Below are 15435 nucleotides of genomic sequence, written 5' to 3'. Positions count from 1 at the left end.
GACGCATATTTATGATGGTTGCTGTGGGGGCCAGGGTTATGTGATTAACTTTTGCAATATTTTCATCAGCAAAGTCAATGGGGAAGGCAGAGTCACTTAACAACTGCGTTACTAACATAACAACTGCATGATTCACTTAACAACTGTAGCAAGAAAAGGTTATACAATGAGGCAAAACTCACTTAATGGTTGTCTCACTTAGCAACATGACTTAGCTACTTGTATACTGGAAAAAGTTGAGATGCATTCAGATATGTATTTGCCTTGAAAAATAGCCCATTTTGAATCTTATAAAAGAGTCAAGCATCAGCACAATAAATGTTTTGTGACATTTGGTATTATCTCGGTGAACACTCTGATAGGGCGCAGGAGTTCATGGCTTCCATGACAGCCATGGGCTTGACCCAGGTAATTCGGGGCCCAACCCATTCAGCGGGTCACATGCTCGACCTCGTATTCCTCTCGGAGCAGTGGACTTGTGATCTTGGTCTGAGGGGTAATGAGATCATACCCCTGTCGTGGTCAGACCACTGCCTACTGAGGCTTGACTTCCGGAGGCCAAAACCCCACTGTAGGGAGGAGGAACCGACCAGGTGGTTCCGCCCCAGGCGACTGATGGACCCTCTGAGGTTCCAGACGGAGCTTGGGGTTATTCCTGATACTCTCGCCCATAGTTCGGCAGAGACTCTGGTTGCTGCCTGGCACTTGGCAGCATCGGAGTCCCTTGACCGGATTGCGCCACTACGGCCCCTCCGGGTCGGCGGATCCCGGAGGCCTCCTTGGTTCACCGAGGAACTCCGGGAGAAGAAGCGCCGGAGGAGACGCCTAGAGCACCTGTGGAGGTCCGATAAGTCCGAAACGAACTGAGCACTTTTAACAACTTGCACCAAGGAGTACATCAGGGCACTTAGGGCAGCAAAAAGATCTCATATTGCCACCTTGGTTGCGTCCGCTGAGTCCCGCCCAGCCGCCCTGTTTAGGATAACCCGTTCCCTCCTGAATAGGAGGGATACGGGGGAACCCTTGCAGGGTAGAGCTGAGGATTATGCCCAATTCTTAACGGACAAAGTTGCTCGGTTTCGGTCGGATTTGGACTCCACCTCTGCAGTTCCAGCCGAGGCACAAGAGGATGAATTGGTAGACCGCCCCTGGGTTGAGTTTCAGGATGTTGCCCCTGGGGACGTGGACAAGGCCATGAGAGCTGTGAGTGCCTCCACCTGTGTACTGGACCCATGTCCCTCCTGGCTGGTTGCCAACAGCAGTGAGGTGACACAAGGCTGGATCCAGGCGGTTGTTACCGCCTCTCTTCGGGAGGGGCACTTCCCCGCCGCACTTAAAGCGGCGGTGGTGAGACCCCTCCTGAAGAAGCCATCTTTGGATCCAGCTGTTCTCAACAATTATCGTCCAGTCTCCAACCTCCCCTTTATGGGGAAGGTTGTTGAGAAGGTGGTGGCCTTCCAGCTTCAATGGTCCTTGGAGGAAGCCAGTTATCTTGACCCCTTCCAGTCGGGCTTCAGACCTGGTTACAGCACAGAAACCGCTTTGGTCGCATTGAACGATGATCTCTGGAGAGCCAGAGATGGAGGCCATGCCTCCATCCTGGTTCTCCTTGACCTCTTGGCGGCTTTCGATACCATCGACCATGGTATCCTTCTGCGACGACTGCGGGAGGTGGGGGTGGGAGGCACTGTTTTGCAGTGGTTCTCCTCCTACCTCTCGGACAGGTCGCAGTCGGTGTTAGTTGGGGGGCAGATATCGACCCCTAGGCCCCTAACATGTGGGGTGCCGCAGGGTTCGGTCTTATCCCCCCTACTATTTAACATCTACATGAAACCGCTGGGCGAGATCATTCGGAGGCACGGGATAAGATACCACCAATACGCGGACGATACTCAGTTGTATCTGTCCGCCCCGTGCCAACTCAATGAAGCGGTGGACGTGGTGAACCGGGGTCTTGAAGCCGTTAGGGACTGGATGAGGGCTAACAAGCTTGTACTCAACCCGGAGAAGACCGAATGGCTGTTGTGTTTCCCTCCCAATAATTTGACCAGTGTTCCATCGCTCAGGCTGGGGGGTCAAATTTTATACCCCTCAGAGAGGGTTCGCAACTTGGGAGTCCTCCTGGATCCACAGCTGACTTTCGACCACCATCTGACGGCTGTGACCAGGGGGGCATTTGCCCAGGTTCGCCTGGTACGCCAGTTGCGACCCTACCTGAACCGGGAGGCTCTCACAACAGTCACTCGGGCCCTTGTGACCTCTAGGCTTGTGACCTCTAGGCATACTGCAATGTGCTCTACATGGGGCTGCCCTTGAAGAGCATCTAGTCCAGAATGCGGCCGCGCGAGTGATTGTGGGTGCACCTCGGTTCGCCCACATAACACCTATCCTCCGCGAGCTGCGCTGGCTACCTGTTGATCTCCGGGTGCGCTTCAAGGTGCTACTTACCACCCATAAAGCCCTCCATGGTAGTGGATCTGCGTACTTGAGAGACCGCCTCCTGCCAATTACCTCCCTGCGACCTATAAGATCACATAGATTGGGCCTCCTCCGAATACCATTCACCAGTCAGTGCCGACTGGTAACTACACGGAGGAGGGCCTTTTCAGTAGCAGCTCCGACCCTTTGGAACGATCTCCCCGTGGAGATTTGTACCCTCACCACCGTCCAGACCTTCCGCACAGCCCTTAAGACCTGGCTATCCCGTCAGGCCTGGGGATAAGATCACAATCTGTCCCCACCCGAATGAAGAATGAATGTTGTGTACTATTTTACTCTTATGTATTGTTTTATGTTATTGTTTATACCCCCCCTCCCTATTTTATGTAAGCCGCCCTGAGTCCCCTCGGGGAAAAGGGCGGCCTATAAATATTAATAAAAATATCAAAAAATATCCAAAAAAAAATCTCATAAACTGCTTTATGATCACGTTTATGTCATGAAATGTTTCATGAAACCTAACAAATCTCAATCCCGTTGGATCGTGGCTCCCAGATTTTGGATGCATTCTGTAAGCCCATTTGAAAAAGTTTTGGTTGAAAAATTTTGCCCTATGGTGTGCCATTTTGCCCAATTCAAGGTTACAGGAACCAGAGTTTTAGTAGTATATAGATGAGAGCTGTCAAAACTCATGGTCCGCGGGCGGGGAGCATCATTTGCTGGCCACGCCTGGTTTAGCGAAGGGGCAAAAAGTCCTGATACATCACATGATGCTACCGTGACATGAATTTGACACCCTGATATAGATGATAGTCTCTCAAGGTACAGTAGAACACCATATCTTATTGCCTCAGTTTGCTTTAGTTGCCTAATTCCTTCCCTGATAAAATGAGTTTAGGAAGTCCTTGACTTAATGCCCATAATTGAGCCCCAAATTTTCTTTTGCTAAGTGAGGCATTTTTGAAATTGATTTTGCCCCGTTTTATGACCTTTTTTGCCACAGTTGTTAAGTGAATCACCGCAGCTATTAAGTTAGTAACACTGTTGTTCAGTGAATCTGGCTTCCTGTTGACTTCACTTGCAAGAAGATCACAAAACATGACCACATGACCCCAGGACACTGCAACCATCACAAATACAGTATGAACCAGTTTCCAAACATCTGGATTTTGATCACATGACCACAGGGATTCTGCAATTGCTGAACGTGTGGAATGAACTGTTGTAAGTCAAGGACTACCTGTACAGGCTGAGAAAAATTGTCCTATGTCTTCTGCAGACAGACGCAAAGAATTTATTCAGTTTTTCATCAAATCTTCCAACCATCCTCAAGGATCCTTTATCATTCCTTTATCATTTATCATTAAGAGCCGAGGTGGCACAGTGGTTAGGGTGCAGTACTGCAGGCCACTTCAGCTGATTGCTATCTGCAGTTCGGCAGTTCAAATCTCACCGGCTCAAGGTTGACTCAGCCTTCCATCCTTCCGAGGTGCGTGAAATGAGGACCCAGACTGTGGGGGCGATATGCTGACTCTGTAAACCGCTTAGAGAGGGCTGAAAGCCCTATGAAGCGGTATATAAGTCTAACTGCTATTGCTATCATTTAGAAGTTCAACTACTTCTGTGTTTAATTTTTTTTCTTTGAAAATGTCTAAGGAGTTTCTTACTATACATCGGGACTTTTTTGCCATATACTCCTCAACTTCATTTCTGCTTTCTTACTTTGGCTTTACTCGTTTTCACTGCTAGTAGCACGTGCTGCTATTTATTTTTATTTATTTATTTCTATTGATTTATGTGGCTGCCCAGCTTATAAATAGTGATGCCTAACATCTAATGGAATTAAGAAACCAATTTTAAAAAAATCAGTCACAATACTAAATGTTTAGTGGCAGCCAAGCAAAACAATAATCACAATTATAGTGATTACAATTACTACAGTATTAGTTTTTCTGTGGAACCCAACCAGATTTATTAGGTACCTGTTGTGGCCAGCAGGAGCCGTTGGAGCTGCCACCAAACTCTGACAGCGAGGGGCCCTATGAGTCGGCTCTGGAGGATGTGGAGGACCCTGGACATGGTTCTGACTCCGAGCAGGGTGCAAAGAGACTGGTTGGCCCCCAGGAGACACCTGAGCCTTGGACCAGTGGGGAAGAGACAAGGGAGTGTGAGCCTGAGGTCAGCAGTGAGTTGTTCCTGGATGGCTCTGCATTCAGCCTGTGGCATGCGTGCCATAGGTTCGCCATCATGGATATAGGATATGAAGGATTGTGAACAATGGGAGGCTCCCTTTGCTTTTCCCTACCGTATGAGCCAATTTTGATATTGGTGGAAAGAGCCCTGGGGATATTTCTTCCTGATCCTGGATCTCCTTATATGTGTTTCTCCTCTTCACACTTGTAAAAAGGCATGGTTAGCAGAGATAGTGACAGTTGAAAACATGGGATTGCTCATGTAGCTTTGATCAACCTGATCTAGGCTTCTGATGTATTGACCTACTCTTCTTTACATTCCATTACTCATCTGGAGAGACCAACTAGCACACGTATTAAATCCTACTGTATAATGGAATACTTTGACTTCACTATTGGTTGACATGGAATTTAGAGCTGTGGTTAAAATGCACACCGGCTCAAGGTGGACCCAGTCTTTCATCCTTCTGAGGTTAGTAAAATGAGGACCCAGATTGTTGGAGGCCATATATTGACTCTGTAAAGCACTATTAGAGAGGGCTGTAAAGCACTATGAAGTGGTATATCATTCTAAGTGCAAAGTGCTGTTGAAATTGGATTCCAAACTTCCCACAGAACATCCTTCTCTTTAGCCTGAGTCATTGCTCCTTGAAAACATCCATCATTAAATTAAGTTGATTGTGTGGTTATCCAGCAGGAGCCATTGGAGCTGCCACCAGACTCCGACAGTGAGGGGTCCTATAAGTCGGCTCTGGAGGATGTGGAGGATCCTGGACAGGGTTACGACTCCAAGCAGGGCGCAGAGAGGCTGGTTGGCCACCAGGAGGCGCCTGAGCCTTGGACCAGCGGGGAGGAGACAAGGGAGAGTGAGCCGGAGGCCAGTAGTGAGTTGTTCCTGGATGCACGCCATCGAAGAGCTAATAGGCGTCAGGAACAATTACGCATTTATAGGAGGTAATTGCACTCAGCTGGTGGTCATTAGGCTCCTCTCCAGACTATAAAAAGACTCCTTGTGCACACGGCCCTCTTTGCAGAAGTCAACACAGGATTGAATGTCGGAGGACAATACTGTGAGCTTGGCAGGCTGGATTGCTGCCAAGCCTTATCTGTGTTTATTGCTGCCAGAGTTTGTCTGAGTTGCTGCCAATGTCTTTATTTGTTTGTTATGCTTGGCTTCCAGCCACCGAGGTTTTGATTTCTTGCTATTAAAGGACATTCCAGTTAAGCTTGTCTCAGCAGTCTTTACTGGATGGAGGAGGGGGTCAGAACTGATAGTTTTTGATTATATCCCAAATAGAATGCAAATAATCAAATAATTTTGATTTGGTTATCATCTAAAGACCATTTTTTATTACCGATGAGATAGAATGTAGCTGAATTAGTGTTAATAACCTCTATGGTAATTTACTTCATATTATAATAATTAATTCAAAGCCACATGAGTCTTTGACCGGCTGAAGGAAATAAATCCTTACTTTTTGATTAATATCCCTCAAATGAAATTGTCTTGACAAAATCTTGAAAATGTAATATGCAATAATGCTGCAGATGGGAAGCAGACAATTTGCCTAGCAGTGTCATATGATTTAAAGGGGAAAATCTATTCCTCTTCTATTATTATTATTCAGCCACAATTCTTCTACTCAGCAATAGTAGGTGATCCTTCATAGTTAGTCTTCCTTGCACTTGAAAACATATGTTGAGTATCCTTTTTTGTTCTGCTATAAGTTGCAATTCCTTCCAGGACAAGATGTTGGAAATTATTCTGCCACACCTAGAAACACTTAATGATTATCATCCCAAGACATAACTGGAGATATTGGCTGGAATAATAGAAGGTAGAGTCCAATACATTGGACACGTTTTTAGTGAGTTTATGGAGAACATTCTCAAGACACTCATGTACAAAACATTAACACCTTTTTTGATTGTTTTCAACATCTCCAAGTTACTTTTCTCTAGCACTTATGAAGTGTATATCCAGCAATACATTAGAAACTCTCTTTTTATCATTACATTATACTTGCTTATCAGTGGTGGGTTCCTACAGGTTTGGCCAAACCAGTATTCTTTTGGTGGCCTGGGTCGCTGGAACCAGCAGCGACCCAGGCCTGCCATGCATCCGAACTGGTTCTCCGGGCATTGCCATAGGCGCCACCATCTTGTTTTTCAATTCTGTGCATGCGCAGAACAATTTTGAATGCACTGTGCATGTGTGTCAATGGTGGGTTTCAAATTTTTTTGGAACCTCTTCTGTAGGTGTGGCCTGCCTTCCGGGTCCACTGGTGGAACCTCGTCTAACCGGTTCGGTAGATTTGACGAACCGGTTCTACCAAATAGGTGCGAACTGGCAGGAACCCATCTTTGATGTGTGTGCGCACAGCACGCACACAAGCGAACCGACAGTATTGCCTGATGGAACCCACCTCTGCTGTTTATACCCTATCAGTTTCCTCCAGCTTTTCTATCATCAATGGTCCAAAGATTTCCTGGTCCTTAAAAGGATTGGCTCCTTTTTTCTTCCCATTACTTTAGATCTGAAACTGCACAGTTAATCTTTACTTCTTTCATTCATAACCCATCTTTTTTATGAAGTCTTTGCCTTCACCTGTTAGCTAAAGGTAAACTTGTAGCTGACACCATATTCATTCCATGTTTATATTATCTTTGTTTTCGTCCTCTGTCTTTCTTGTTTTCTATTTTTAAAAAAATATTCTATTAAAAAAATAATCCAAATTGGATGGGGAATTTGTGTACACTGTAAGATTTGGGAAAGTAGTTGTGTCCTGTAAAAAAAAAGTTTGATTTACAGTTGAGATTTCAGCTTAAAGTCCAGTGAAATCATCTTTCCCTTCCTCCTACCTGCTCTCCTGCCTGTTTCCTGATGCTGAAAATAGCAAAGGAGTTGAATAGAAAGTGACATAGAACTGATTAGGAGTTAAGACTAATTTATTTTGAATAATGTTTAGGAGGGAGTTCTAATTTTGCTTTTTCAATTTAGCATACCTTGTATTTTCTTTCTTTTCTTCCTTTTAATCATTTTCCTTCCTCTCAGTAGCTAGATGATAACATATGATGTTAATAATCTGTCAGGGCCAGATATTTTTAGAAGGTTATTAACGAATGAAAGATGTTTACCTGTGCTGTATTTGGAAAAAAAAAAATTATTGCAGGATTTACAGTATGCGAGATTCTTTTTTGAAATTAAAACTAAAATAGAGTGAAATACTAACAAATGTCACTTCAGATAATTATAAATGGGAAACATTTGCAAAGACAAAGAAAAAGCCCCTCAACATGTTGAATAAATAAGATTGTTTCCATTATTATTGCATTGACTGATTTATTGCTGGAGTTTTTCCTGCATCCCTGGGAACATCTGACAGAAAGTACTGGTCCAATCAATCACAAGCAATAGAAAACACCAGTTAGATAAAAGCATAATACAACTTCTGAAATGTATCCAAGAATCTAGGCATCTGAGTTGTTATTAGAAAAAGTTTTCAAAAACTGAAATGGTAAAGCTGAATGTAATCTGTGGTGCCTCCTTGATCCGTTTGACCTTAGTCTCATTGAGGACAATCATCTGGGACACCAGCAGTGGGAGATTTTGGCAGGAGTTGGAGACCAGTATCTCTCCATGCCCTTGTGATACTATTCAAATCTGATTCGATTTCGATTTGATTTCGATTTATTAGGATTTGTATGCCGCCCACTCTCGAGAGACTCAGGGTGGCTTACAGATAAAAGCAGGAAGGGGGAACATATAAAAATTAAAAAACAGACATTAAAATTTCACAACATTCATATAGCTTAGAATGGGGCTGGATAAATCAACAGCCCCAGGCCTCCCCTAAGTAGCAATTATGTTTTTAAATTTTGAGTTGGAAAAAACATTGTGGTATGTGTGAGTGAATACATCCGATTTTGGCCATTTCCACTTTGACTTTAACCCCAGCCAATATCTAATACCATTAGAAATGCTAGCATCATCTGATGTAGTCAGATCAAAAAAACTCTTCCCTCTTTATAACCCTGTAATCCTTAATTTGGGATAGAATTGGGGTGACTGGATGGAGTTGAGCATTTATTGGTCAGATGTCCTTCTTGCTGCCCATACAAAGTTCAAGCAGATTTTGTTTTCCTTTGGGCCCTAGGAGAGAAACATTTGCTGCTACCTAGGATTGAACTCTTAACTTTCCAAGTGGGAGCCAACGTCTTCACAACTACACCACTAGGCCACTAAAGTAGTCAGACCAAGGGGTGGGGGAGTGGGCAAAAAAGAGTCAAGACAAACATCTAAAGTTGGTCAAGGGAGATAAAAGTCAAGTCCAGATGGAGGGACTATTAAACAGTCCTTCCATCTCGACTTGATTTTTATCTCCCTTGGCTAAATCTTGGATGCGCTCTGTAACTCTTACCTACTCTTACTATTTTTATTTATGAGCTATTGTGTAAGCAAGGAGCTGAAGGATTAGGGAATTAAGCCAGTATTTGGAGATCTGTAAAGTGTTATTTAAGGCAATAAAAAGGGAAGCTAGCATAGATGCCAACCAAGCAGAGTTCAATATTAAAAATTAAAGAAAAGAAAGGAAGGAGTATAGGAAAAGATGTAGGAGAGCTGTATCTTGGAAAAGAGAATTTTATTGCATTGTAAACAAGCCTGAACATCAGACTTGGTCAAATGGTACTATACTAAGACTGAAATACAGTTCCCAAGTGTGTTAGGAAGAGACACTTGGAACTGTAGTTCAGCAGATTCAAAGATTTATCTACTAGCCAACCTCTCTCTAAAAAATGCAAATAAGGAAACTGTTGGCCACACAGCTCTGTTCTGATCCCCCTCCTCCATCCAGCAATGAAAGCCGAGACACGCTTAATGAGAATGTCCTTTAATAGCAAGTCCAGACTCTCGGTGGCTGAAAGCCAAATAAACAAACAGATAAGGACTTTGGCAGCAAGTCTGACAAACCTTGGCAGCAATGCAAACAAACTCTGGCAGCAATCCAGCATGCCAAGTTCATTTCTCTTGACTTCTGCAAGAAGGGCATGGCACAAGCAGTCTCTTTTATAGTCTGGAGAAGAGCTTAATGACCATCAGCTGAGCGTAATTACCTCCTGTAATTACGTAGTTGTTCTTGACGCCGAGTAGCCCTTCGACGGCATGCATCCCGGAACAACTCACTGTTGGTTTCTGGATCACTCTCTCTTGTCTCCTTCCCACTGATCCAAGGCTCAGGTGCCACCTGGTGGCCAACCAGCCTCTCAAGACTATAAAAGGAATGATTGTGCACATGCCCTTTTGTAGGAGTCAACATATTCACTACAGTTGGAGAACTTTCGTGGCTAGCTTGGCAGGCTGGATTGCTGCCATGGTTACTCTGTGCTGGCTTGCTGCCAAGGCCCTGTCTGTGTGTTAATAAATCCTTGCAGTATCTTTGTCTCGGCGTGCTTTGGTATAGGTCAAGGGGGGTCAGAACAGGTTGCTAAATTATAAATCAATTAAATTTTAGATCGTTCCAAATAAGAACAAGGTAGCAACTGCTTTTGGATTGATTTTGCAATCCATTATTATATAATTTAAGGTTATGCTATACTTTTCATTATCATTTTTCCTCACAAATTACAGATTTCTGTAATTAATACTATGTCTCTCTGTATATCTTTAGAACCAGGCACTATATCCCAATAACTGGAGAAGTGCAGTTTGATTTGGGAAGAATCACATGAGTTCAGTCAACAATACAGTAGGGGAAAAAATATTCTTGAATTGCAGGGAAAAAAATGTTTTTCTGCTCTCATATCTAATAGTAATTGGAATCTATCCTGAATCCACACTATCTTTAGAAGTGGCTGTATTAGCCACTTGTATGTATTGTGGAATGTCAGACTTTATTAGGTAAGCCAGATAGGAAACATGCACAGATGATTTAATTCTATTTTATTGCAAAGTTAGATTAATACAGTGGTGGGATTCAGCCAGTTCACACCTATCCGGGAGAACCGGTTGGTAATTTTCTAAGCAGTTTAGAGAACCGGTTGTTGGAAGAAATCTTTTGTTTTTTCCCCACTTTACAGGGCTAATCCTGTAAGGAAGGCAGGAAGGAAACATTCTGGTGTTGTTTCTAGCCTAATCTTTATTGACCTGCTTACAGAAACAGCCTCTCCGGTTAACCCTTACTACATTGTAACAGCTAAGGTGAAGCGCCCATCAATGTGAGTGATGTTGAGTTGGCCATGCCCACCCAGTCACATGACCACCGAGCCCCACCTACCCAAATGGTCATTAGTGCAGAGAACCGGTTGTTAAATTATTTGAATCCCACCACTGGATTGATACAATCTTGCAAGTCTGAAAGTACAGTTATCTTGCCATCTCTTTCGAAAGAGAAGAGAAAGTGATAATAATGCTGGATCTTCTTACCACCTATAATAGAATGTGTGGCTGACCTTAGAAAATGAGGGGGAAAGATGATGCCTAGGAAACAGAGAAGAAAGGGAGAAACCCCCAAGGTCTAAGAAATGTAAGATACACCTGCCTCGATTATTGATTAGAGGGTTAAAAGTGGTGGCAGGAAGTTTGTACCTCCAAACTTCCAAGATTTTGTTTATGTCACCCAGCCAACATCTATGCCTAAGGGACAGTGGTGGGTTTCAAAAAATTTTCGAACCTACTCTGTGGGTGTGGCCTCCTTTGTGGGAGTGGCTTGCCAGCCATGTGACCTGGTGGGAGTGGCTTGCCAACCATGTGTTCTCTCTCCCTCCTTCCCTCTCTCTCTTTCCTTCCTTTTGTGTCTCTGTCCCTTTTTCCTTTTTTTCTTTCATCTCTCTCTCACTTTTTCTTTTTTTCTTTATTTCTTTCTTCCTTTCTTTCTCTTTCTCTTTCTCTTTCTCTTTCTCTCTCAGTGTGAGTGTGTGTGTGTGTGTGTGTGTGTGTGTGTGTGTGTGTGTGTGTGTGTCAGTGGTGGGTTTCAAAAAATTTTGGAACCTCTTCTGTAGGTGTGGCCTGCTTTCCGGGTCCACTGGTGGAACCTCTTCTAACCGGTTCGGTAGATTTGACAAACTGGTTCTACCGAACTGGTGCGAACTGGTAGGAACCCACCTCTGCTAAGGGAGGACCAACACCTAAGTCTGCCAGTTCCTTGCCCAGTTTTCTTACCTATATCATTCTATCCTTCCTTTCCCTACATGCAAATTTGGCCAATAATAGTTTCACAGTGCAAGACCCCAAAAGATAAACAGCTAAATATGAAGATAAGAAATTTGTCAAACAAACATCTGGGAATATTTCTTTTTTTAAAAAAAAATGGGATTGGTATAAGATCAGTTACCTTTTACGTTGATTTTTTAAAAAATCTTCTTTACTTACATTAAAATGCAGTGCAAAGGTTGCTCAATTTTGTTTTCTGTATGAATCTTTGTGTAGATATATATAAATCACTTTAAGTTTGCATTACCCATTTGTTTTTGCAATTGTATCTCTGTCCCCTTTTTTATAGAGATACTGTAAAACCAATATTTGAAAAAATGTTGAAAAAAAATTATTGCAGTCATTAATCATTAATACAGAAATCAATATGCAAAAAATCCAAAACTAAATTGTCAACGTCATGGAGAAATACAAGCGAAGACTTTTGCCCCAAAATATTATTAAAAACAGAGAATGTTAAGATGCTTGCTCAGGCAGTGCATGGGCAGCAAAAGAGAAAAGGGATTAAAATTAGTGATTTGTATTGTATAAACTTTAACACGGTGATGTAAAATACAAGGAAATATTGATAAACAAAGTAATAAAATTAGCCAAAAGGGATTTGAGAGTTATAAACTTTTCTTATACATCTCTGTCAGAACTGAGAACAATATAGTAGGTCACATTGGTATGCATATACTTAGATTTATCATAATCTAATAAAAACAATGCCAGTTTTTAAAATCTGCTTATTCTTGGTTAATGATATATATAAAAAGGATTTATGGTGGGAATGTGCAGAACCATTTCTCATAAACTGTTGACTATCTCTTTGGAACAGGGATCCTGTAAACATTCTGTATTGCCTTAAAGGCATTTTCGGGGCTGGTAAATAATGTCTTGAAATAAACAGCATTTCACATCACCACTGTCAGCGTTCCAAATATCATGCAGAATTAAATCAGAGTCCAAGGCAGAGCTATCCTTAAGGTTCCAATTTAATAAGACAGACATGTTGGCATCGTGCTATGGATTCCCAATACTGGAAATGACATCAGAATTCCACCCAGTTAAAAGTTCATGATCTTGTCCCCACACCCACAAATCCATCACATGGTCCAATCTTCTTCTTCCATGCTGGCATCCACACCCAGCTGCTTCCGGTCAGGTGTAAAAGTACGGAGACAAAAGATGACCTTGGCTTCTAGTAAAGAATGATAATAATACATTCCACAATCCTACTCCTGTCTATTCCCCCCTCCCATCAACTATACTAATGAAACAACATAATGAAATAAGAGAAAGTAAGGCAGGCCAAAATTCTAAAAGGAATATAATTGCAGGCCTGACAACCACATTTAATGGTAGCTAGGTCTGAAACATAGACCTTCATTGCTGCCAAAGAAAGAAGAGCAAAATTCAATTGATAATTTTGTGTCATATAATCAGCATTGTTACATCCATTTCTGTGTCCCTGTGAATCCTCCCTAATCACGACAGTCTTAAAGGTGCTTTTTTTTCCTTCAAAAGGCAATTGGACTGCTTTTTTCTTGAGAAAGAAGAAGAAAACATTTTGCTTCTCATCCAAGAAGCTTCATCAGATCATCAGTCCAGTTGTCTTTTGATGAAAACAGCACCTTTGAGACAACTATGACCTGGATGATTGAGAATCTCCACCGATGTGGGACTTTATTTCTCCTTTTTGTCCAATTCAACTAGGCTGTGATTAAAAAGAAGCCTATTTTTAAATTTATAATAAAGCTAGGATAAGTTATAACAGAATAGGCAGCTTCCACCGGTCTTATTTTTGGAGTGAAAACTCTTGAGATTGAGATTTATTAGATTTATATACCGCTCTTCTCCCAAGGACTTAAAGTTTAACGCATTTCTAAAATGTTTCTTTTTCCTGGACTTCTGTAAAACCTCTGTAAATTAAACTTTAATTTAAAGTTTAAATTAATAGAACCAGCACCTCTGCTTTTAAATTAATGTATAATATTTAAAATATGTTGTTTTAATGATCTGAGTTATTTAGTTTAGAAACTGCTTATTTTATGTTTTTTTTACAACTGTTTGTAGTACATTGTCTTTTGAATTGGTTTTTTCTCCTATGTATGTAATGTCCTTAATTATAAGATCATGATAAATACATTTGTTATTCCTGCTGCTATAATATTAATGATACCTGAATACATGTTTGTGTGGAAATCCATAAGACAGAATAAATTGTTTTTTCTCAACCCAAGCAAGGCAAGGTTTGGGAGTTGCAATCCAACACTAGACGCCATTGGGTTAAGGAACAAGGTATAGAGACGAGGGGTGGGTTTCATTTTTTTTTACTACTGGTTCTGTGGGCGTAGCTTGTTGGTCATGTGACTGGGCAGGTGGGATTCATGGTCATGTGCCTGTCTGGTCATGTGACTGGGTGGGCGTAGCTGGTTGGTCATGTGATTGGTGGGTATGGCCAACTTGACATCACTCACAACAAAGAGTGCCTTGCCTGGCCTCTCCCCACCTCAAAGGCCTCAATGAGATCAATTTCTCTATTTAGTTACTACTTCCGAACATCCAAAATATACTATTTAATCCTAGGTATATATATCCCATATGTGTATATACATATTACATAGTATAGAGTGTGCATAGGCACACAAAAACATACATTATCTACTATATAAACTGTATGTGTATGTACACACACAAAACACACACACACACACACACACACACAGAGCTCTTCTAAAACTATACACATTCAACCTCACTTTCTGCATTTGGAAAAATACACTCAGAGTCCACTTTCTGCCACATATTTAATGAAAACCTCTGTATACTAGAACAATACACATGCCTTCAGATGTTCTTCTCTTTTCTGCACATGACCTTTAGAGCCAGGAGATGTCCTGGATTGAGTAAAATGTGGTGAAACTCACTTAACAATGCTCTTGCTTAGCAACCAAAATGTTGGGCTCAATTGTGGTCATATGTCAAGGACTACTTTTGCCTTCCTCTGCATGGCAGCCTTATCTTAATAAACTCCTTCTCCTTTCTGGCAATTTTCCTCTCTGTTAGAGCAGGGGTGGCTAGTAAAAAAAAATGTAGTAATAAAAAACCCCAAGATGGCAGCGCCTATGGTGCCACTGATAGAACGGATTGGGGGGGAGGGGCGGCTGAATTACTACCTACTCGACTGAACCAGTCCAAACTGGTAGGAACCCACCTCTGTGTTAAAGGCACTAAAATAATCCAGACAATATAAGGTTTCCTTCTGGGGCAAGGGGTTGGACTACATGGCCTCCAAGGTCCCTTCTAACCCTGCTATTCTATGATTCTGTAAGGATCTTCCGCTGGAGCAGAGGGTTGGACTAGATGATCTCTGTGATCCCTTTCAGCCCTGAAACAGCTGTGCTGTTTCAAAGTGTCTTCTGAAGCCACCTCTAGTGTCAGGGTTTGTGTGGTCCTTAATTCCTCTCCTTTTTTCCCCTCACTTTCCTTTCATTCCTCTCTCCTTTCATTTATCTATCTATGTATCCATCCATCTATCCATCCATCCATCCATCCATCCATCCATGCAACTGTATGTCATTCACTTTTCCCTCCCTCCCTCTTTCTCCT

The sequence above is a fragment of the Thamnophis sirtalis genome, unplaced genomic scaffold (genome assembly GCF_051295495.1).
Source record: "Thamnophis sirtalis isolate CommonGarterSnake01/CBP01778 unplaced genomic scaffold, rThaSir2_p1.2 scaffold_5, whole genome shotgun sequence".
Classification (NCBI taxonomy): domain Eukaryota; kingdom Metazoa; phylum Chordata; class Lepidosauria; order Squamata; family Natricidae; genus Thamnophis; species Thamnophis sirtalis.
This window is presented reverse-complemented; position numbering follows the sequence as displayed.